At 39.7% G+C, this 22,293-nt stretch overlaps 1 protein-coding gene across 4 annotated transcripts in view; it reads right to left on the reverse strand.

Moving 5' to 3' along the window:
• HTR7 (5-hydroxytryptamine receptor 7) overlaps positions 1-22,293 on the reverse strand; it is a 143,051-nt gene that overhangs the window by 69,204 nt on the left and 51,554 nt on the right. The gene's annotated exons all lie outside the window — the stretch shown is intronic.

The raw sequence follows: 22,293 nt of genomic DNA on the forward strand, positions 1-22,293 counted from the left end.
TCACCCAATATTATCATAAATGCAGTAGTATATATGATAAATGAGTTGCAACTGAGCCAATATCAGTATAATGTCAGGAAGCCAAGAGGTTTGCTTAAGGAATGGGGATTAATGTGAATTGACTTTACTACCTTCTTTCACTTTATCCTATGTGGAGCCAACACACTCTCTAAGACAGGCAGTCGGGAGAAAGCCTAATGATTCTCACCTTGATCCAGAACAATGTGTAATAGCTGACCACATGACTTAGCATCATTAGTTCCAGAACATACAGTTCTATATTACTTCCCAGTTTCTTAACTCCTATTCACGTTGTCAACCACTCTGGAAAAGGCTCAAGCTTCCACCATTGCACAGGCTGCTCCTCTGCTGAGAACATTCCATAGACTTCTTCAGGGTAAGACTTACTCATTTTTTAGATATCAGCTAGGATGCCATGTCCTCCAGAAAGACTCTCTGATCTCACTGAGCTCCCTGCTCTGAGTTCTCAGGGAATCACCTCATCATCCGCTGCAGGAGGCTATAAGTGACCTGCTGATTTGTCTGGATTCCTAGTAATATAAGACACATTAGCACAAGAACTGTGTTTTGCATTGTTCAGGTCAGCAATAAACCCAAACCCTGGTACAATGGTTGATATGACATAAGCATTAAATAAATATTGGTTGGATGAATAAATGAATGAATGAAACATGCAGAAAACCGTAGCAAAAACTGTACCTGTCCCATAAACATCAGAGGCAGCTAGAAACATCAAAAGTGTTTGATCACTCAGAAAGGCCTAAATATCTAATTGACAATCTAATTAAAGAAGTGGCAGAGACATGTATTTTGAACTCTGTCTTCTCAGTGAAAGCAAAGTAGAGTCTAGGGGATTTTCAAACCCTATATGTTAATTTCTTTGATACCTTCGTAATGTCTGTCTATCTGCCTCCTCACCTCCACTGCCCCCAGACACACACACTTCTCCATATAACACATGACTCAGTACCTGGTGCACAGGCACTAAATATATGTGAATAACCGACTGCACTTCTGCATTCCCCCACCAATCTTAACACTGCCTGTGGCAACAGCCATTTCAGCCAAGAACCAGTACTGAGCGTCCAGAACTCCAACCTTGATTTTGTGACGTATTTTAAGAAATACTATGGTTCATTCTTATACTTTACTTTAGTCCTCAAAACTATGCTGATTTTTTTCCCCAACAATTCTTACTCCTTCTCAGAATGCACCATAACACCTCATGACAAGAATTGAGCCAAGAATACAGCAATCCACAAAGTCTTGTGGCCTTGACGCCCCTTCTTGGGAGAGCTGGAAAGCAGCCATGGTACTGCCAGCTGAGCAACCCGACCTGGGAATGTATCTGCCCCTGAAGTGTGATTTCTCACCTGTGTTCATGTGACCACTGGGATGTGGCCTTTCTACAAGGTGCTTTCATACCACCTGGCTTCCTTCTTAAATACTGCTCATTCCAAGCATTTCTTGGGATGGAACTTCCTCAGCACATACGTCGGGTTTATCTCTAACCTGGGTCAACCTGTGTTTTCATTAAAAACACATAATTTAGAAGAGCAGGCAGATTAACACCTGATCTTTACTCAACATTATAAACTTCACATATCCCAACACAGAGGATAACCATTGGGGTGCCCTAACACTCAGTAAATGCCAAGTGGCCCATGGCAGGCCTTGGCTAAGGATGGTTCATCCACTTCATTATCAGGAAAATGCTGTGGTTCTCGCCTGCTGCTAGGTATGTGTTCATGTTTCTCTATGCAGGCCACTGATTTTTTTTTTCCCACATATGTATTTTGGGGAATTTGAAGCTAACGAGGAAGCCAGATGTGGTGCCTGAGCTAACACTTCCACGTGTATTTGTTCCTAATATCTAAGAACCAACATAAGAATAGGCTATGAAATGCTTAAATAGATGGAAAAGTCATGAGACCAGGGAAGAGTAAGAAAACCTGACAGAGTTTAACTTCTCTTATTCTTGGTTGTTACCTGAATTTTTATTTTTAAACTACAAAGCTTAAAATTCATGAATAATAAAGGAAATCTGTAAAATGCCACTTTTCGGGAATAAGCAGGACATTAAAATGCAAATTGCAGTTCTACACACAGCGGTACTCAACGTGACAAATTAAGCTCTTCCTATTCCTTGTCTTGACATTTGCCTTCAAGATGTTTGTTCAATGTAGAGAGAAAGCATGAGGGCAAGAGGGAGAATCAGACAGGATGAGTGGTGATACCTCCAGGAGACCAGCCCCATGTAAGAGGTGCCCAAGGCATGAAAGGTCTTCATGGAAGCCTTCCTCTCTGGCACAATACGTGGGAAAAAATCATCGTCTGCGTTACTGCATTTTCTCAGGAAGATCTTCTTAGGAAAATGGCATACTTTAATAATAAGATACCTCTTTAGAATGAGTAGGACAGAAATCTAGAAGAAAGTGAGTAAACCAGAAAGCTTCTGAGCTCCTGTTAGACCCTTACTTCCACACATCACTCACTCAGGTAGATTCACAAAGCCATCCTCTAACCGTGCCTTATTCATTCAACATATTTACTAAAGAGGAGGGCCTACTATGTGCCAGACACACTGGGGATACATCAGTAAATAACAAGACAAACCGCTGGGCACAGTGGGTCACACCTGTAATCCCAGCACTTTGGGAGGCCAAGGTGGGTGGATCACAAGGGCAGGAGTTCAAGACCATCCTGGGCAATATGGTGAAACCCCGTCTCTACTAAAAACACAAAAATTAGCTGTGTGTGGTGGCACGCACCTGTAGTCCCAGCTACTCGGGAGACAGAGACAGGAGAATCACTTGAACCCAGGAGGCAGAGGTTGCAGTGAGGGAGATGGGATCACGCCACTGCACTCCAGCCTGGGTTATGGAGCAAGACTCCATCTCAAAAAAAAAAATAATAAAAATAAAATAATAAGACAAAGCTCACTACCTTCACTGGACTTACATGCTGGTAGCTGTGGGTGGGGATTTATGTCAGCTATAGTGCTAAGTGCTTTACATATTTAACTCATGTAATCCTCACACCAGCCATATGAAGGAGGTAATATTATCATTCATATTTTAGAGATGAGAAATTGTAAATGAATGAGGAATTGTAAATGAAATGTGAATATTACTATTCACATTTTACAGATGACAAAGCTGAGGCACAAAGAAGTGAAGTAATTTAGCTAGTAAACTAGCAAATGAACAAGGTGGGACGTGAAACCAGGGACTCTGTCTCCAGAATGCGCATGTTAAACCACTTTATTAGACTGCCTCTCTTATGACCTCTTCCACTGGCTCCCTTGCTATTTCTGTATAACAATAAGAGTATATTCTCCAAACGTCAGGGTCTGAGGCCTAGTTATCTTCGTAACCCACTAGTCACAACCCCTGTAGGGTCTGGTTCGTAAGTGTTAAATAGATATTAAATAAATGATTTGCCTTTGATTACTAAATTACACTTACCCTGAGCCGGGGCTGCAACAGCGGGTGTTAGCACCATCTAGTGGAGAAAGGCCTGGCAAGGAAGACTGCCATTATGGAATGGTTGACAGCCAGCAAGGGATTATAGCAATTACCTGGGTAACTCAGGTAAACATCTTCATGTAGGTGCTTTGCCATCATTCTGCAGACCTCTGACAGCTGATCTGATAACCCCCTAGATTTACCAAAAACTAAACACCTAGTACATAAACAGTATCCCAAACCCAAAATAGATCCAGCTTTGGTATTTTTAAGGAATCACCAAAGAACATTTTAAACGGAGCTCTTCTGGAAAATCCATGATTATGGTCACAATACAATAGGGAAGATCTCAACTTCTTACAGGAAAGGCCTACATATATACATCTACAAATAACTGCACTAAACTTGTTAAAGCAAATAAGATCAATCATTCGGAGACCAAGAATTAGAATGGATCCAGATATAAAGCTTAAAAGAAAATGGTTATTCCTAATCCCTACAGCTACTGGAACTCAACTCTCTTTGCACATTCTTTTACTAAATATTAGCTAATTGTGGTATCAATGTATCAGTATGACATAAGATTAAACAATGGCTCTACCTATACTTTGTTTAGAGTAAAACAAAACAAAAATTTTGAATGTACTTCATATAAGACCTCTTAGAAAAACAAGAAAAATAAAGGAGCATTTTATTTCAGTTAGTCATTTTTAGTTACTTTTCCCCTTTGACAAAAAGCAAAGAAAAACAGAAGAGAGGAGGTTGATGAAAAAATTCAGGGAAATAGAGTAACAGGCCAAAGTGGAGAAGACAGAAAGTGTCTGCACTTCTAGTCCCCACTTCATAGCCTGGCAAACTCCTATTTATCCCTTAAGACCTTGCTCAAGTGTCACCTCTACTGTAAGGTCCTCCCTATCTGCACCCCACCCCAGCTACTTACTCCCATTATTGCGATCCCCTAGCACTTGATCCATAACACTATGATGCAATATAATGTTATATTGTCATCGTGCACCGACTTATCCTTCTTCAACAGAGATGATGGGGACTTTCTTAAGTTTCTAACTGACTACTGAAACCAGAAGTAAATAATGATCCTTTGAAACAAATACCATTTCCTTCCTCCTTCTATGCTCTGCATTGTTATACCACAAAAAGCTCCTGAAAGTAGCATAAAGACCAAGCAATTCTCAAGGCCTCTGCTTTGACTCTTTTGTGATTTTTTTTTGCCTACATGGTCTTCACAACTAGTCTTCTCAAGACACAAAATCAACAATCATTGAAGTGTAAAGAAGAAAAAATAACAAGGTCTCTGGTTTTAAATGCTATTTTTTCTCTTCTGCCCACAATAAAACTGTGTCAGGAGGGATGTGCCACACACACATCAGTGCATCTGCCTGAACTGAAAAGAATGTGGAAAGGCTCACTGGGAAAATGAAATGTTCTTTATAAATCCAAGTGCTGAGACATGATCTGTTTCTTTAAATGCTGTTAGCAAATGTACTGCTGAAGGTTAACAGACAATTAAGAATCATCATAGTTCTATGAAAATGATAAACAAAACAGAAAGATCAGCCTCTCGTGATTGCATAAAATCAGCCACAATCAAAAAAAAACCACTAGGGAAAGCACTGCACTTGCTGAATGCATTATGATGGTATACTGTCTGTGGTGGCTAAACATTTGGATTTGGGGAGGTCCAGAGCACCAGATTTCAAATCCATGTTCTGCAGTGGATAAGCTGGGTGACCTTGAACATATTATGTAATCTCTTTATGCCGCAGTTTTCTTATCTGTAAAATGGAAATAATAATAGTACCATCCTGGGTTTGTTATGAGCACTTAGCAGAGTGCCTGGCATGCAAAAAGCATTCCATAAAGATTCATTCATTTCATTATTTCATTTCATTATTTCAAGAAAATATCTATTTAGTGCACACCCTAGACATTGTACTGGAAACTTTCATATACATCATCGCAGTTCAAATCTAGAAAAATGAAAGAGTTAGACACAATGTACCTTCCCAGTGCTAACATCCTTTTATCCTAGTCATGTGGAATGAAAATGTGTTTCCAGGGTTCAGCAAACATTTGATTCAAGTTTCATTGCTAAACATATTAATCATTTTTAAAACTGGAATAAAAAGTATCACCCACACTTGAGTTCTTTATCAAATTTTAATACAAGGGAGACCCCAAATGACTTAATTTGTGCTGCCTGGTTAACTTTGCTTTTTTCTGGAGCCCTCAAAATAAAACTTTGCAGTGGATATATTTGAACTCCTTAAAAATGTGACACCGATTAAGAAGACTGCAGGTCTTTTTCTGTTTTGATTTGTTCTTTTAATTCAGACCTGTATATGTCTATTCATATAAAATCATACAAGTGAATACAATCCTCTGGCATTTGTGTGTTCCACTCAATTAAGTGACAGGATACATTCATATGGTATTTTCTGCCAAACAGTGACAAATTAAACTAGCTGATGAATCCATTAATTGACTCTTTAAACTGAACATTTAACAATTAATAACTGCATGCACTTGTTACTTGCTGTGATTTTAATTTGAAACAAGCATTTCCTAGCCTTTTGAGCTACTGTTTCAGTTAAATTGAAGAAGAAGCTATTTAAAAATACTGTATCAGTTACACTAAAGAGCAAGCTATTTTAAAAAATACTGCCATTTGTAACTACTCATCCATGTAAATCTAGATTTTCTCGATATTATGCAGAGAGAGAGAGAGAAAGGGAGATTGAGGGAGAGGAAAAGACAGAAAAAGAGAGTAAGAGAGAGAGAAAATTACATTGGATGCTTAGACTGATGTGACTGCAACTGTCTTCCATAAACAACAATTTCACGGGAAGTTTGTTAAATCAGCCTCATTGCTCTTTTGAATGACAGTAAGAATCAAATCTCACAAATTTGAACTAATAAATTCATACAAATAAAACACTCCCCTTCATCTCTTCTATATATTTTTATCAATCCTACATATATATTTCATTTTGAAAAGGGGCAGGGTTCAGAAAACTTTGTCCTAAGCCCTTCTCTATTGTGAGAAATTACCATGGGCCAGTAACTGTTATAATTTCTAGGTGGGACACAAACTCAAAAAAATTATCAAATACCTGAACACAAGAAGGTTTACATTTAGAGAAGACAGATATATATATATTTAGAATGAGACAAATGTGGAAAGTGCCATCAAAGTGTATGTGTGTATGTACACATAAATAATGTATATTATACACAATACCTAAAGCAGTGAGGGGGAGTTAGATTGGGGGTGAGTAATTTCAACTGGGAAGTTAAAGAAAGGTTATATGGATAACCTAATACTGAAGTTGCACATTGAACACTGAACAGAATTCAACAAGAGGACTAAGTGTAAAAGACCACAGAAAGATTCAGAGGTAGGAGATTGAAAATGTTCAAAAAAGATGAGTGCCCCAGGTGTATGTAAGCATTTTAGTTTGTGTGCATTGAAGGGGGAAGAGGAGCGGGCAATGGCAAGGCTAGCCTAAATTAAAACGTCATAGCCCCCAAAATTGCACTTAGAATAAACACATATACTATGTCAAATGAGCCCAGAGAAGAATTTTTAAGGTTAATTGTGTTTATGATCCCTCCAAGTGTTTTATTTCACTTGGATACAATTACAATTTCTAGTAAGTTGAAGCTGAATAATTTTCCATTTTATCACTATCATCTTTCTTAACAATTTCTCACAAAGATGAGAATTATTCCATTATTTGACAGGGGTTTTGGCTCCTCAAGTATGAAATATCTAGGCACAGCTGTTTCTTACAGTTCTTTGGGATTTACCTGGGAAATCTCCAAATCTGTTTTCAGTATACTACAAAAAGACATCAGGAAATTAAAGAGCAGTAAAAAGAGCAGAAAATCTTGTGGCTCAAACTCCTCGTTTTCAGAAGCATTTACCATGCAGAAAGATTAGGTGACTCTGTTGCAAGGATGAAATAAAACAGAGTATGAAGCCACTTTATCAAAAACATGAAATTTTAAAAACTGTTCGCACAAGTTCATTACACAATCTCTGAATGACAAAAACATAATTATGAATCCATGAATCAAATTTTCAAATTTCTTACCTTCCAATCCAACATCACCCATGTATAAGGCAAAGTAGTGTGAGTTAAAAATAAGATAACAACAAGTTTATAGTTCTAAAGCCTTCAGCGTCTAATTGGGTAAATGAAGAATAGAGCCTGTAATAGGACTCTTTTGGGTTTGTTTGTGGGTTTTCATTGTTTTGTTGGGGTTTTTTTGTTTTGTTTTTGGTTTGGTTTTTTTTGGCTGCAGCTATACCAGCGAGAATTAATCATAATTCTTGATTTATAGCATATTATAAACATATCTTTTTCATAGGATTTTTCAATGGTTACACTTTTAAATATATATATTTAAACTGTACATTATATATATACACAAGAGAGCTTTTTAATAAGTTGTAAAGAGATTATGGATGGTCCCTAACTAACTACGGCTTGACTTACCATTTTTCAACTTTACCATTCGGTATGCTCCTCAACTTACAATGGGGTTACATGTGGATAAAACTATCATAAGTTGAAAATATCATTACATTGAAAATATACTTTCAGCTTTCCATTTTTACATCTAAAATGGAAAGGCTTGTCTAATAAGGGTTCTGATAAACCCTTAAAATGGATTTATCAGAACTTATCAGAATGGAGAAAGAACAGTATTTCAACAACTGGTGCTGAGAAAACCATATATCCACATGCAAAAGAATACAGTTGGATCCTTACCTTATACCACATGTGAAAATTAACGACAAAAAAAATGAACTGAAGACCTAAATATAAGCCCTAAAACTATGAAACTCCTAAAAGAAAACATAAAGAAAAGCTTCATAACATTGGATTTGACAATGACTTCTTGGATATGACACCAAAGCACAGGCAACAAAAGCAAAAAATTAACAAATGTGAAGAAACAGAACTTTAAAACATCTGTGAATCAAAGAAAACAATCAAGAGGGTGCAAAGGCAACCCATGGAATGAGAGAAAATATTTTCAAATCATTTATTCAATAGAATTAATATCCAGAATATATTCCGGATAAGAACTTCTACAACTCAACAAGAAAAAAGCAAATAACCCAATTTAAAAATGGGCAAAGGGCTTACATAGACATTTCTGAAAAAAAGATACACAAATCTCCAATAATCATAATTATGATAGGGTAGAGAGGTGAAAATCACAATAACATACGGGCAGAACTTGAAAATCAACTAAAGGAATCATTAATAACCATAGAAGAGGATAATTCCAGGAATGCAAGAAGAGTTTAATATTGGGAAATTACTTATAGTAGTACATCAATATTTCTAATTATATATATATATATTTAGTATAGATAGTGAAAATAAATTTAATATTATTTTTAAAAAAACAATTTTTAAGAAAGCTCAAAAAAAAAAAACAAAGATCACCTTGGAATTACAGACAAGTGTACAATGTACCTCAACTAAGACACTGTATTAGTCAGGGTTCTCTAGAGGGGCAGAACTAATAGGATGGCTGTATATATGAAGGGGAGTTTATTAAGGAGTATTGACACACACGATCACAAGGCGAAATCCCACAATAGGCTATCTGCAAGGTGAGGAGCAAGGAAGCCAGTCTGAGTCCCCAAACCTCAAAAATAGGGAAGCTCGACAGTGCAGCTTTCAGTCTGTGGCTGAAGGCCCAAGAGCCCCTGACAAATCACTGGTGTCCAAAAGCTGAAGAACTTGGAGTCTGATGTTCAAGGGCAAGAAGCATGAGGCATGGGAGAAAGATGAAGGCTGGAAGACTCAGCAAGTCTAGTCCTTCCAACTTCTTCTGCCTGCTTTATTCTAGCCACACTGGCAGCTGATTAGATGGTGCCCAGCCAGTTGAGGGTGGGTCTGCCTCTCCCAGTCCACTGACTCAAATGTTAATCTCCTTTGGCAACACAGATACACCCAGGAAAAAATACTTTGCATCCTTCAATCCAATCAAATTGACACTCAATATTAACCATATTTAAACCATATAACCAATATTAACAGACACAAACACACACATTAGCCTCGGCCTACACAGGGTCAGGATCATCAATATCACTGTCTTCCACTTCCACATCTTGTCCCACTGGAAGGTAGGTGTTCGGGGCACCAACATACAAGGAGCCGTCATCTCTTGCGATAAAAAATAGCTCCTTCTGGAATACCTCCTGAAGGACCTGCCTGAGATTATTTTACAGTTAACTTGTTTTCTATAAGTAGCAGGAGTACACTCTAAAATAACAATTAGAAGTATAGTATAGTAAACATACAAACCAGCAACATAGTTGTTTATTATCAAGTACTATGTACTATACATAATTTTTATTTTTGTTTTCTGCTTTTTTTAATTTTTTTGAGACAGGATCTTGCTCAATCACACAGGCTGGAGTGCAGTGGTGCAGTCATGGCTCACTGCAGCCTCAACCTTCTGGGCTCAAGAATCAAGCAAGTCTCTCACCTCAGCCTCCCAAGTAACTGGGACTAAAGGTGCACACCACCACACCTGGCTATTTTTTATTATTATTTGTAGGGATAGGGTCTCCCTGGGTTGCCTAAGCTGATCTCAAACTCCTGGGCTCAAGCAATCCTCCTACCTCAGCCTCCCAAAGTTCTGAGAACAGGCATGAACCACTGCACCCAGCCTATACATAATTGTATGTGTTATACTTTTACACAGCTGGCAGTGAAGTAGGTTAATTTACACCGGCATCACCACAAACACGTGAGTAAGGCATTGTGCTATGACGTAAAGATGGCTACAACATCACAAAGCACTAGGAACTTTTCAGCTCCATCATAATCTTATGGAACCACTGTTATATATGTGATCTGTCATTGACCGAAAAAGCATTACTCAGCAGCGCATGACAGTATATACATTTTCTTTATCCATTCATCTGTTGTGGGGCACTTAGGTTGTTTCTATGTCTTGGCTATTGTGGATAATGCTGCAATGAGCATGAGATTGCAGGTATCTCATCAACATACTGATTTACCTTCCTTTGGGTATATACCAGTAGTAGGATTGCTGGATCATATGGTAGTTCTATTTTTAATTTTTTGAGAAACCCCCATATTTTTTCCATAATAACTGTACCAATTTACAAACCAACAACAATGCACAAGGATTCTCTTTTCTCCTAAATAAAAAACAAGATATGAAACTATAACTACAGCACAAACTCACTTTTCATAAACATTTATATGTAAGGAAAAAAATTAGCACCTCCTTCTACCATGTCCACCACCACTTTCTAAGGAGAGTAATGACAGAAGTACAAAAATTTAGAGGCTGTCTGAATGATAACAATGAAACAAATGATAAAGGTAGAAGACATTATCAGTTTAGGTGTGAAACTAGAAGTAAGAAGACAGGAGACGGCAAGATAGGAGTCTACAAAAGCAAGAGGAAGATTTAAAGAAAAATGCTCTGAATTAGTATAAAGTTGTAAACCCAAAAGTTATCTGAAACAGGTCTCAATCAATTTAGAAGGTTTGCTTTGCCAAGGTTAAAAATACATCCGTGACACAGCCTCAGGAGGTCCTAATGACATGTGCCCAGGGTGTTTGGGGTACAGCTTGCCTTTATACATTTAGGAAGACATAACACATCAATCAATACATGTAAGATTTACATTGGTACATTGGAAGGGCGGGACAACTTGAAGCTTGCAGGGATCAGTGGGGGTTGGGGGGTGTTTCCACGTCATAGACAGATTTTAACATGTTCTGATTGGCAATTGGTTGAAAGGGTTATTATCAATAGAAAGGAACGTCTGGGTTATCATAAGGAGTTATAGAGAGCAAGGTTTTATCACGCAGATGAAGCCTCCAGATAGCAGGCTTCAGAGACAATAGATTGTATAAATGTTTCTAATCAGACTTATTATCTGTGTTGATGTTAATGCTGGTCAGCTTTTCCTGAATTCCAAAAGGGAGGAAGGTATAATGAGGCATGTCCAACCTCCCCCTTCCTATCATGGCCTGAACTGGTTTTTCAGGTTAACTTTGGATGCACTTGGCCAAGGAGGGAGGGTTCCATTCAGATGGCTGGGGGAATCTCAGGATTTTATTTTTGGCTGACAAGCAATAAATAGATGCAAGATACTGTCACAACTATCTGAATTATTCTATCAAGGAACAGAAGTCCCACAAAACAATGAGGAATGTATCAGGGAAACTGTCCCACAACACAAATGTTCCAACCTATGGATGTTTAAATAACAAAAGGTTGAAAAGAGTGAAATCTTTCAAAAGTAATTTGTGTGCTTTCCTGTATTCTGAAACAGCGCTTACAAAACAAATTTTAGACCAGGTGTGGTGGCTCAAACCTGTAATCTCAGCACTTTGAGGCCAGGAGTTCCAGAACACCCTGAGCAATATAGCCAGACCCTGTCTCTAAATAAGCCAGGTGTCGTGACAAGTGCCTGTAGGTCCCAGTTACTAGGGAGGCTAATGTGGAAGGATCACTTGAGCCTAGGAGTTTGAGGTTACAGTGAGCTATGATTGTGCCACTAGAGTCCAGCCTGTGTGACACAGCAAGACCCTGTCTCTAAAATGATTAAAAAACAGACAAGGCTAGGCTCACGGCTGTAATCCCATCAGTATGGGAGGCCGAGGCAGGCAGATCACAAACTCAGGAGATTGAGACCATCCCGGCTAACACAGTGAAACCCCGTCTCTACTAAAAATACAAAAATAAAATTAGCCGGATGTGGTGGCAGGCGCCTGTAGTCCCAGTTACTCGGGAGGCTGAGGCAGGAGAATGGCGTAAACCTGCAAGGCGGAGCTTGCAGTGAGCCGAGATCATGCCACTGCACTCCAGCCTGGGCGACAAAGCAAGACTCCGTCTCAAAAAAAAAAAAAAAAAAACCGACAAATTTTAATCTTCTCCTGATGATTCAGTGCCATAATCACAAACATCAAGTACTGCACTGTCTATGATAAAGGTATGTCCTCAAAAGCAGCCAAATTTTCTAGGATTATTTCTCCAACACTGGGTCCAAATTTCTAGGTTTTTTTCATTTTTATGTGTTTTTCTGAAGCTTTTTATAGCTTTTATCTTAAACACACTGAGTTTTAGAGCTGGAAGGGGCCTCAGAGACCAGTTCAACCCACACATTTTACGGAGAAGGAAACTATTTTCTTCCTCCACCATGAAGCTCTGGCTCCAATGTATTCCTGTTTTAATATGTCTATTGTGAGCAACTCATCTCCCTTTTCTAATTTTCTGCTTCTAATCTGACAACTGGGAAACCAGATAAGCAAACTTGTTAGAATTGTATCAAAAATAGCCATAATCTAAATGAAAAACTATTCTAAGAACAAAAAGTAAGAGTTTCAATGTTATTCTGTAGGGTCATACATTGTGGTAACTTGAAGGCCTCTTTTCCATTCTTTGCATTTTGGGAAGGTGTTTACAAGACAATACTAAAGGTTTCCAAGACTTTCACATAAATGATGCTAATTCTCTGAGAAGAAACTCTTCCCCTTATGGACTATGTGATCTTGAGTAAACTGTTCAATGGCTCTGAGTCTCTGTCTCCTCACATGTAAAAAAGAAATGAATTATCAGGGTAGATAACTGTTTAATTCAATGAGGTCACATGCTGTCTTTGTTCATTTTGTGTTGCTATAACAGAATACCACAGACTGGATCATTTATAAAGAAAATAAACTTATTTCTTAACAATTCTGGAGGCTAGGAAGTCCAAGGCTGAGGGACTCATATCTGGCAAGAGCCTTCCTGCTGCACCATTTCATGGCAGTAGACAAAAGGGCAAGAGAGCATAAGAGGGTAAGGGCAAGACAGGGTGGAACTCACTTTTATCAGGAGGCCACTCTTACTATAATGGTATTAATTCACTGATGAGGGTAGATCCCTCATGGCCTAATCACCTCTTAGTGGTCCCACCTCTTAATACCATCAAAATGGCAAATAAATTTCAACAGAGTTTTGGAGGGAACATTCAAACCACAGCATATGCTTTAAAGAAGGCTAAAAAATGGGAGTTGTTGTTTTATCTCCACTTCTTCTCAAGCAGCAGAAGAAGCCATGTTTGCAAAAGCTAATACTATCTTCATTTTATGTAGCTCATTCAGGACTGGGTACAATCCTACTCAAAGCAATATTGGGTTTTCCACAGGAATTCTCAAAAGTAGATGTCATTAGAATCACCTAGGAGCTTTAAAAACTCCTATAGCCTAAGCCCCACTTGCAGATAGTCTGGTTAAATTGGACTGGGTTGGGTCCCAGGTATAGGTACTTTTTAAGATATCCCCAGGCTGGACACACTGACTCATGCCTGGTGCTGGGAGGCCAAGGAGGGAGGATCACTTGAGCCCAAGAGTTCAAGGCCAACCTGGGCAACATACTGAAATCCCCATCTCTACAAAACTAAAAAAAAATTAGCCAAGTGTGGTGGCACATGCCTGAGTCCCAGCAACCCAGGGACCAAGGTGGGAGGATCTCTTTAGCCCAGGAGGTTGAGGCTGTAGTGAGCTGTGATCATACATGTACTCCAGCCTGGGGGACAGAGTAAGACTGAAACTACCACTGCAAAATTATAACTGAGAAAGTGACAGAGATCTGACCTAACCAACTCCATCCTGCTTCTAACCTCCAAGCTGTCCTTGCTCATTCCTGGGTGTAGGCTGAACCAACTTTGGGAGGAACTTAGTTATAGTTTATACTTTGAAACAAAGATAATAACAGCCCTTTCCCAAAACAAACCGCCTTCTTGCCCGAGAACTAGACCACCTTTGTAGAGCTAACAAATTAGTCAAAAGATTAGAAATTATGGTTTAGGAGTCATGTAGCTGGAAGCTACAAGATTCTGACCCTCCCCAAATTGTTCCTGGGGATAACATCACTATTGTAAAACCTAAGATTAGTGCCTGAGATATTTTGCAAACCCTGCACTTAATGGATCAGCTGGCACCACATAGATTGATAAACTGGCTCATCTGATCTTGTAGCCCCTATCCAGGAACTAACAGTGCAAGAAGACGGCTTCAACTCCCTGTGATTTCATCTCTGGCCCAACCAATCAGACCTCCTTCGGCTCACTGCTCCCCACCCTGACACCCACCAAATTTTCCTTAAAAACTCTGATCCCTGAATGCTCCAGGAGACTGATTTGAGTAATAAAACTCATGTTTCCCGCACAGCCGGCTCTGCATGAATGAACGAATGAATGAATGAATGAAGAGATCCCCAGGTGATTCTCATAAAAGCCTGGGTTGAGAGCCAATGCTCCTGAGAAATACATTGAGCCTGCTGGGTGTCGGTATCTGTCTGCATTAGATCAAAACCCCTAACAGCCCCAGCTGTCCACTGGTGAGATTCTAGGCTGGTTTCTTCTTTGTGCTTCCACACTGATACTTCTAGGACTCCCCGCAAATCAACTCCTGTACCCCTCAAATTGCTTGACAAAGATATAAGTCTGATCTCATACCAGGTATATACACTGGTATAATGGTACCAGTTGTTTAAATATAATATTTCCATACTTGCTGGCAAACAGCTGCTGTTCCAAGCTCCTGAGGGTCCCCCACCTTTCCATCATCCACCCTATGACCCAAATCCATTCTGACTGGTCAGTGGTGATAGTTAAACATTGTATTATTCCTAGCTTTGATGACCTGGTGCTTTGCCCCACCACACTAAAACTTAGAGGTTGAAAGTATTTTAAGTAATGATTTTTAAAAAATAACAGATGGGAGAAAAAATACCTCCAAATCATATATCTGATAAAGAGGTTGTATCCAGAATATATAAAGAACTGCTACAATTCAATAATAGAGCCACAAACAATCCAATTAAAAAGTGGAGGTAAACTGTGTATGGATATCTCATCAAAGAAATTACACAATTGGCTAAGATAACACCATTAATAAGAAGAAAAATACAAATTTAAATGACAACAGAAATTCTACACACTCACTAGAGTGGCTATAATCAAAAGATCTAACATTACAAAGTGTGGTGTGAATGTGAAAACAAAACTGGAATTCCCATACATTGATGTTGAGAATGTACAACCACTTACAAAAGTTTGGCCGTTTTCTTAGAAAGTCAAACACACATCTATCAGCAATTCTGCTCATGGTAATCTACCCAAGAAAAATAAAACAATGTCCTAAGAAATGAAAATAAAATTCTAAGCCCCCAACTGACTGAATAGAACCCCTCTTGGCCAAAGGAACCCTAGAGAAACCTTGGAAGCTGAGTCACAGTGACAAGGCATAGGAGATTAGCCACGCCTTACTATACTCCCACCCTCCCACCCTCCTAACAGCCATCAGGCTTTCTTCCCCAAGGGCTAAATAGAAACTAGTCCTTTCAAAAGACTACTACCTTATCTTCACATGTACAGAACAAATACAACATGAGATTAATTATTCCTTCACCCCCCGAGATGAAATTAACCTTTTCTTCACTCCTCCTTGAGACATCTGTTTTCTCTATTCTCTTTTTCTTCAAACGTTCACCTTATCTTATGTAAAATGTAGATTTACTGGGCACTAACTAAACTCTCACAAGTATGTAATCATTTGTCTCACTGCTGTCCCACCCTTTCCCCTTTATAAGGAAAAATATATAAATACTAAATATCCTGAGAACCTCTTTGTAAAAAACAACCATAGAAGCTTCTGTTTTTTCTGGGCATGCCCTCAGGGTGGCTCAATAAAGCTCCATGATTTGAGACTTATGCCTCACACTCATGTTAGCAGTCATTTCATTAACTCTGACGGGATCTCAGGGAAGAGATCAGCCCCTTTGACCCGCAGCAATTCTCCTATCAGTGCTGGCAAGAGATTCTCTCTGACAGATTGTGCACATCACCAATGCTCAAAAGCTGCTCTCTTCTCCTGAGGTTCCCTGATCTGAAATTTTTGATTTCAGATCCCAAGGTTCATTTTGCCACAGAACTCCTCTAAAAAGGGAGTTTGCTCACTTCCAATGGAGAGCAGTCTTCAGCGTGGGCCCCATCTCCAGGTAAGGAGCTGGTTTGGGGTTTTATTTTGGGATTTGGTAGCTGAAGGTCAAGGTTTATTGCCAGCTGGCTGTAATTTCTCCTTAAGCTCAGAGATCTCAACTATATGTAAATTATGAAATCACTTTTTCTGTTTTTTGGTTTTAGTCTATCTTCCATTAGATTTGACCAACTCTTCCTCCCAGCCACAATGTTGACTAAAACTCCATAGTTGCAGAAAGTCAAGCTCCAACCCCGGAAACACCAGCTGGTTAAAAGAAATCAATATTTTACCCCCCAAAATATATTTATTTGACATATTATAAAGTGGCCCAGCCAGACCTTCCCTAATTTGGATCTAGGAAAGATTAGCTAAGAGTCTTCATTCTGAAGGTTCCCATGTAAACATGATTAAATAAATTGTATACTTTTTCTCCCATTAATCTGCCTTTTGTGAGTTAATTTTTCAGCAAAACTTCAGAGGGTCAAGGGGAAAGCTCCTCCTTGGCCCCCACAATTTGGCATAGCCAGTAGGATCCCCAAAACCACTCTTCTCTTTTGGAAGTCAGAATGAAGAGAACTCAGGAAACTTACAAGCCAGCAAATAGGTAAGAAATTCTTATCAGTGAGCCTCCTGGCCTCCTTGTGCAATCCGATTGAACAGATGGTTAAAAATCACCATTTTGTCTCAAAGTTTTGATTATTGGGAAAAAAGGGATTTGTGTGACTAGTCTTGGGGTGTAGTGACTCTAGTGTATTTTTGGTACTTTATGGTGTGAATGTTCATATTGTTTGACCCCTTGCCTCTCAGAAATAGCCTTTTTTGTTGCCATTTTCCTTTGCCTTTCTGTGTTGTTCTCTCATAAAGAGCAGTGTCATAGGGTAGAGAACATGGGCCTAGAATCCCTATAAGCCTGCTGTTCAAGCCAGCCCTGCAGATGAGTCCATTTTATGGTTCTGACTAGACCGGTGTCTGTTTAGACAAACTTCGCTGTGGGCTCCTGAGAGGGAAACTGGATGAGTTTTCCCTCTTGTCTTGTTTTATGTGCTTGGGTTACTTTTCTAGTCTCTGCCATCCAGAGGGCATGATTTTTCAGGGTCAGGCCAGCCAGCCAATCTGAAAAGACTAGGAGTCCAAGACACATAATATTTTAAGTAACACACTGTTCTGAATGTGTCAAGCTCCTGAGAGGAGTTTTGACTTAAAAGTTCCATCCCTCCGGGGCTTTTGCAGTCTTTTGCTGGCTTAAGTCTATTTCTGAGAGAGAATTTTGGAGGATCACCGGGATTGCTTCCTCTATGTCCTCTCCAGGAATATATGGTAAAAACCTGGAAAATTACCACCTGGGCTTTAAATGAAGAGGCTTTTGAATTGAGTCACTACTGGAACTAAGTACACTATTGGAAATAAAAAAGATTTTAGAGATCTCTTATTCTAAACAATTGATGGAAAGGTTAAATTTTTAAAAGAATCCGTAATAGCGTTATAGCTAGCCTTAAAAATTCTCTTTAAAGAGCAAAATCTGACCTAAAACAAAGTTAAAATCCCTTGTACACTCAAACTGCCTGCTTTTGATTCCATGTGGGATTAACAACGGAAGCTGCTCCACTTTGTAGTCTGGTAGTTAAAATTCATGATCATGGAATCAGTCCTTTTGGTTTGATATTTGTATGACTTTTGCCACTTATTGATCCTTTTCCCTTCCATGGACAGCTTTTGATTTCCTGTCTTCCATCTGTGGGGGCATATGGTGGTTTTGGGCCTTTGTGTGTAGCTGACCAGCTGAGAAACTGAGACCATAGAGTATATGGCCAGACAGACAAAAATGCATTGTACCCCATTTGTGGCCTTTTTTTTTTTTTTTTTTTTTTTTTTTGCTGTCTTTGGTGTCATTCTGTTACCAGCAGCAGATCCATATGGGCCTAAAGCAACCTCAGTTCTTGCCTGCTCAGAAGAAAGAATTTGACTGAGGGGTATAAAGGAGAAGAAGAGACCAAAGCAAGTCTTAGAGTAAGACTAAAAGTTTATTTAAAAGCTTTAGAGCAGGAATAAAAGGAAGTAAAGTACACTTGGAAGAGGGCCAAGCAGGTGACTTGAGAGATCAAGTGTGCCATTCGACCTTTGACTTGGGGTTTGATATGCTGGCATATGAGGGTCTTGTGTCCCTTCTCCCCTGATCTTTCCCTTGGGGTGGGGTATTCACATGCGCAGTAGCCTGCCAGCGCTTGGGAAAGGTGTATGCACAGTATGTTTACTGGAGTTGTACACATCTCACTTGAGGTGTTTTTCCCTCACTAGTTGAATATCCCTAGGAGGTCAAATATCACTTAAACTCCACTATTTGCCATTTGATGCACAAGGTTGAACCCACTCGCCCCACTCCTGAGATCTTATCAGGAAGCCGCTGATCACCAGTTTCAGGTGTTTCTGTTTATCGGGAGACCACCTTTCCTGAGTCTGGCTATGACCAATTATTATTTTGGAGAGAGAGTTAACAACCGCCTGACCATCATCTGATGGTTGCCTGACATTCCTGGTGTAGGGGAGAGGAGCCCTATCCTGCCCTGGTCATGTCTGACTACCTACCTACTGTAACAATTCTGGATCTTAAGAGGACTGCTTTGCACTGCTTTGGAGATACTTTGTGTGTTCTTGGCTAAGCCATAATGGTACGAACAGGAGGCAGGAAAATACTGGGTAGGAGAGGGCGGAGTCCCTGGCAAGGGTTCCACCTGCAAGCCTGTGCCTGTGGCCCTAAATGAGAACTTCACATCCCTGTTTCTCCCACCGAGTGTTGCTTTTTCCAAAACCACCTGGGCCTGCTATGCCCCCAACCTATACCCATAAAAACCCCAAGCTCCACTGGCAGAGGAGCAGAGCAGTGTGGTAGAGAAGGAGAAAAGAGAACAAGCAACTGAATGTTGAGATGAGAAGGAGCAACTGAGCATCAGAGACTAGGAAAAGATGCAGCTTAACTTCAGAAGACAAGACTTCAGAGAGGAGCCCAGACACAGATGGCTGGGCTTCAGGGAAAGATCACCTTCTCCCACACCATCCCCTTTCCAGCTCCCCTTCAGCTCAGAGCCACCTCCATCACTCAACAAAACCTCCACGTTCACCATCCTTCGAGTCTGTGTGACATGATTCTTCCTGGACACCAGACAAGAACCTGGGTACCAAGAGGGCAGGGTATATGTCTCCCCACTGAGCTAGTTAACACTTAGCCATCTTTGGACAGCAAATACCAAAAGAGCATTGTTTGTAACACATGCCCTCTGGGGTTCCAGAGGTTGTGGGCAACTGCTAGAATGTGCCATGGGCTGGTAAGGGTTCATTCCTGCCAGCGCCTAAAGGCACTCGCCCCAGCTCCTGCACCTGCTCACCTGCATGCTCCCCCTCCCACAAGAGGTTTGAGCTCAGCAGCTGAGCAAAACGAGCCACCACCCCTCCCCACTCCTTCAGGTTTGGTAAAGGAGTTCAAAGGCCAGAAATATCAGCTGTTTATCCCAGGTAATAAGAGATCTGAAAGAATTTTTTTCTTTTAAAGACTTCTATGGTTAGCAGTCGGCTTCATTAAAAGCTGATATCTAAGCTATAATTACAATTTTTTTTAAAAAAGAGCTTTATGCTGTTTCTCTTTTTGGATCCTGTCTTGGGGATTTTTATTTATTTATTTTTTCTGAATCCTGTCTGTTCCTCCTTCCTCTTGCAACCTCCAATGTCATAGAAGGGACCAAAAAGAAGGGGAGGAATTTCTGACAATCTAAGATCCTTTGGGGAAAACATAAAAGTTGACAAAGACTCCTCTGTTGGGAGGAAAATTTTGTTTTTCCTTATGAAAACCCAAGAGTTGCAAGCAGACAGATGCCTCTCAGGTCTAAAACTCTGCACTGTTTTATATTGCATTACCTGGTCTCTAGCTTTTGCGGGGTACCAGATATTACTTTGTACTATGCAAGGTCTTGACATTGGTGTGTGCACTGGCTGGTGAGTTGGGCAATAGCTACAATGTTAGGGGTGGCTGAAGACAGTTATTTACAGGAAATGGTCATTACTATAGGGGGCTACTCATTTCTTTGCATGTTTGGATGAGAAAAGCATGGTTTGGGCCCTAAAAACCACATGCTTTATTGTCCCTGTTCCTTAAAGGATTCCACCCTGAAGCCAGTTATCTAAATAACACACAAGCTAAGTTGAAAAAGAACACCTATTAAATTAAATCAGTCTTTGAATCTCTTTGTGAAAGAAATTTACATCTTTAAAGGAAATCATCATTTGTAAAAGCACCTCTGTCTCTGCACCTAAACCACTAGGAAGTTTAACTACAGGGAAGACAGTGTCTTAAAGTTAACATAACAAACCTTGCTTGCCTTTGTTTTGTTCTAAGTTCTGTGCCTTTGAGGTATGCATTTTCTACTTTCTCTCCCCTAAGAGTCATGTGTTTGGAGATGCAAATGTAGAGTTGCCTAGCTAATAATTGTTTAAGGTATGAAACAGGTAATAAAGAGATTGATACTCTAAATTAGGGGAGAGAAATTTTTTGAAACATGACAAATGAAAAATCTTATAACTGTAAGATCTGCTTCTACGTGTCTATATGTTTCTATGTGTCACGTGTATGTGATGTTTCACTACCAAATTTTATGAAAGCACTCTAATCAATAGGCTTAAAGAAAATTAAGTGCTTAAATCAAATATCAGATCAACAGGCCCAAATGCCTGTTAGCTCATGAGACTTCAGGAAACTTTGATAAGTAAAACTAGTTGTAAAATTTGTTTAGTAATTTAAAATCTAGAGATCATGTTATATTAGGTAATCCCAGGTTTTTCACTGTAAATTAGGGTTACTTAGTTAGAATAGTTGTTAATAAATATAATTAAAACTACTAGATATAAGAGAATTCTACATGCAGAGTTCATAAAGAAACTAAGATGTGTTTTGGTAAAGGTTATAAATAACATGAGGATGTGGTTTTTTGCTAAAGAAAAAGTAAATTTGTCTAGTTTGGAGGCTACATAAAGATTTCTTCAAAATGAAGAAAAAATGAGACAGATAAAATTAAATGGATAGAAAGAGAAAGGATAAAAGGGTAGGGAATGAGGAACCCTTGACGGGGTCATCCATGGTATGGAGCTGCAGCTGTGCTGTATTAAGTTCCTAAAGGTAGGCTGGGCGCGGTGGCTCACGCCTGTAATCCCAGCACTTTGGGAGGCCGACACGGGCAGATCACGAGGTCAGGAGATCGAGACCGTCCTGGCCAACACGGTGAAACCCCGTCTCTACTAAAAAATACAAAAAATTAGCCGGGCGTGGTGGCGGGCGCCTGTAGTCCCAGCTACTCGGGAGGCTGAGGCAGGAGAATGGCGTGAACCCGGGAGGCAGAGCTTGTAGTGAGCCGAGATCACGCCTCTGCACTCCAGCCTGGGCGACAGAGCGAGACTCCATCTCAAAAAAAATAAAAATAAAAAATAAAAAAATAAAAAAATTTTAAAAAAAGTTCCTAAAGGTAAAAGTTACCAGTGGAGTTTAGCAATGGATCCAGCTCCTGGGGAACTGGTTCACAAGATACATGAGGAAATGCAAACTAATAAGGAAAAAGAGAAACATTCAATCCCTTGGTTATTGTTATCTATAATAGCTAAAACAAAAGTAAAAGAGTGTGCTGGGCTGGGCCTTGGCCAAACCAAGTTCAGATGAGGGACTGTCTGATCTCAGATCACCAGCCTCAAAGCTACCCGCAAAGGGG

The sequence above is a fragment of the Pan paniscus genome, chromosome 8 (genome assembly GCF_029289425.2).
Source record: "Pan paniscus chromosome 8, NHGRI_mPanPan1-v2.0_pri, whole genome shotgun sequence".
NCBI lineage: Eukaryota > Metazoa > Chordata > Mammalia > Primates > Hominidae > Pan > Pan paniscus.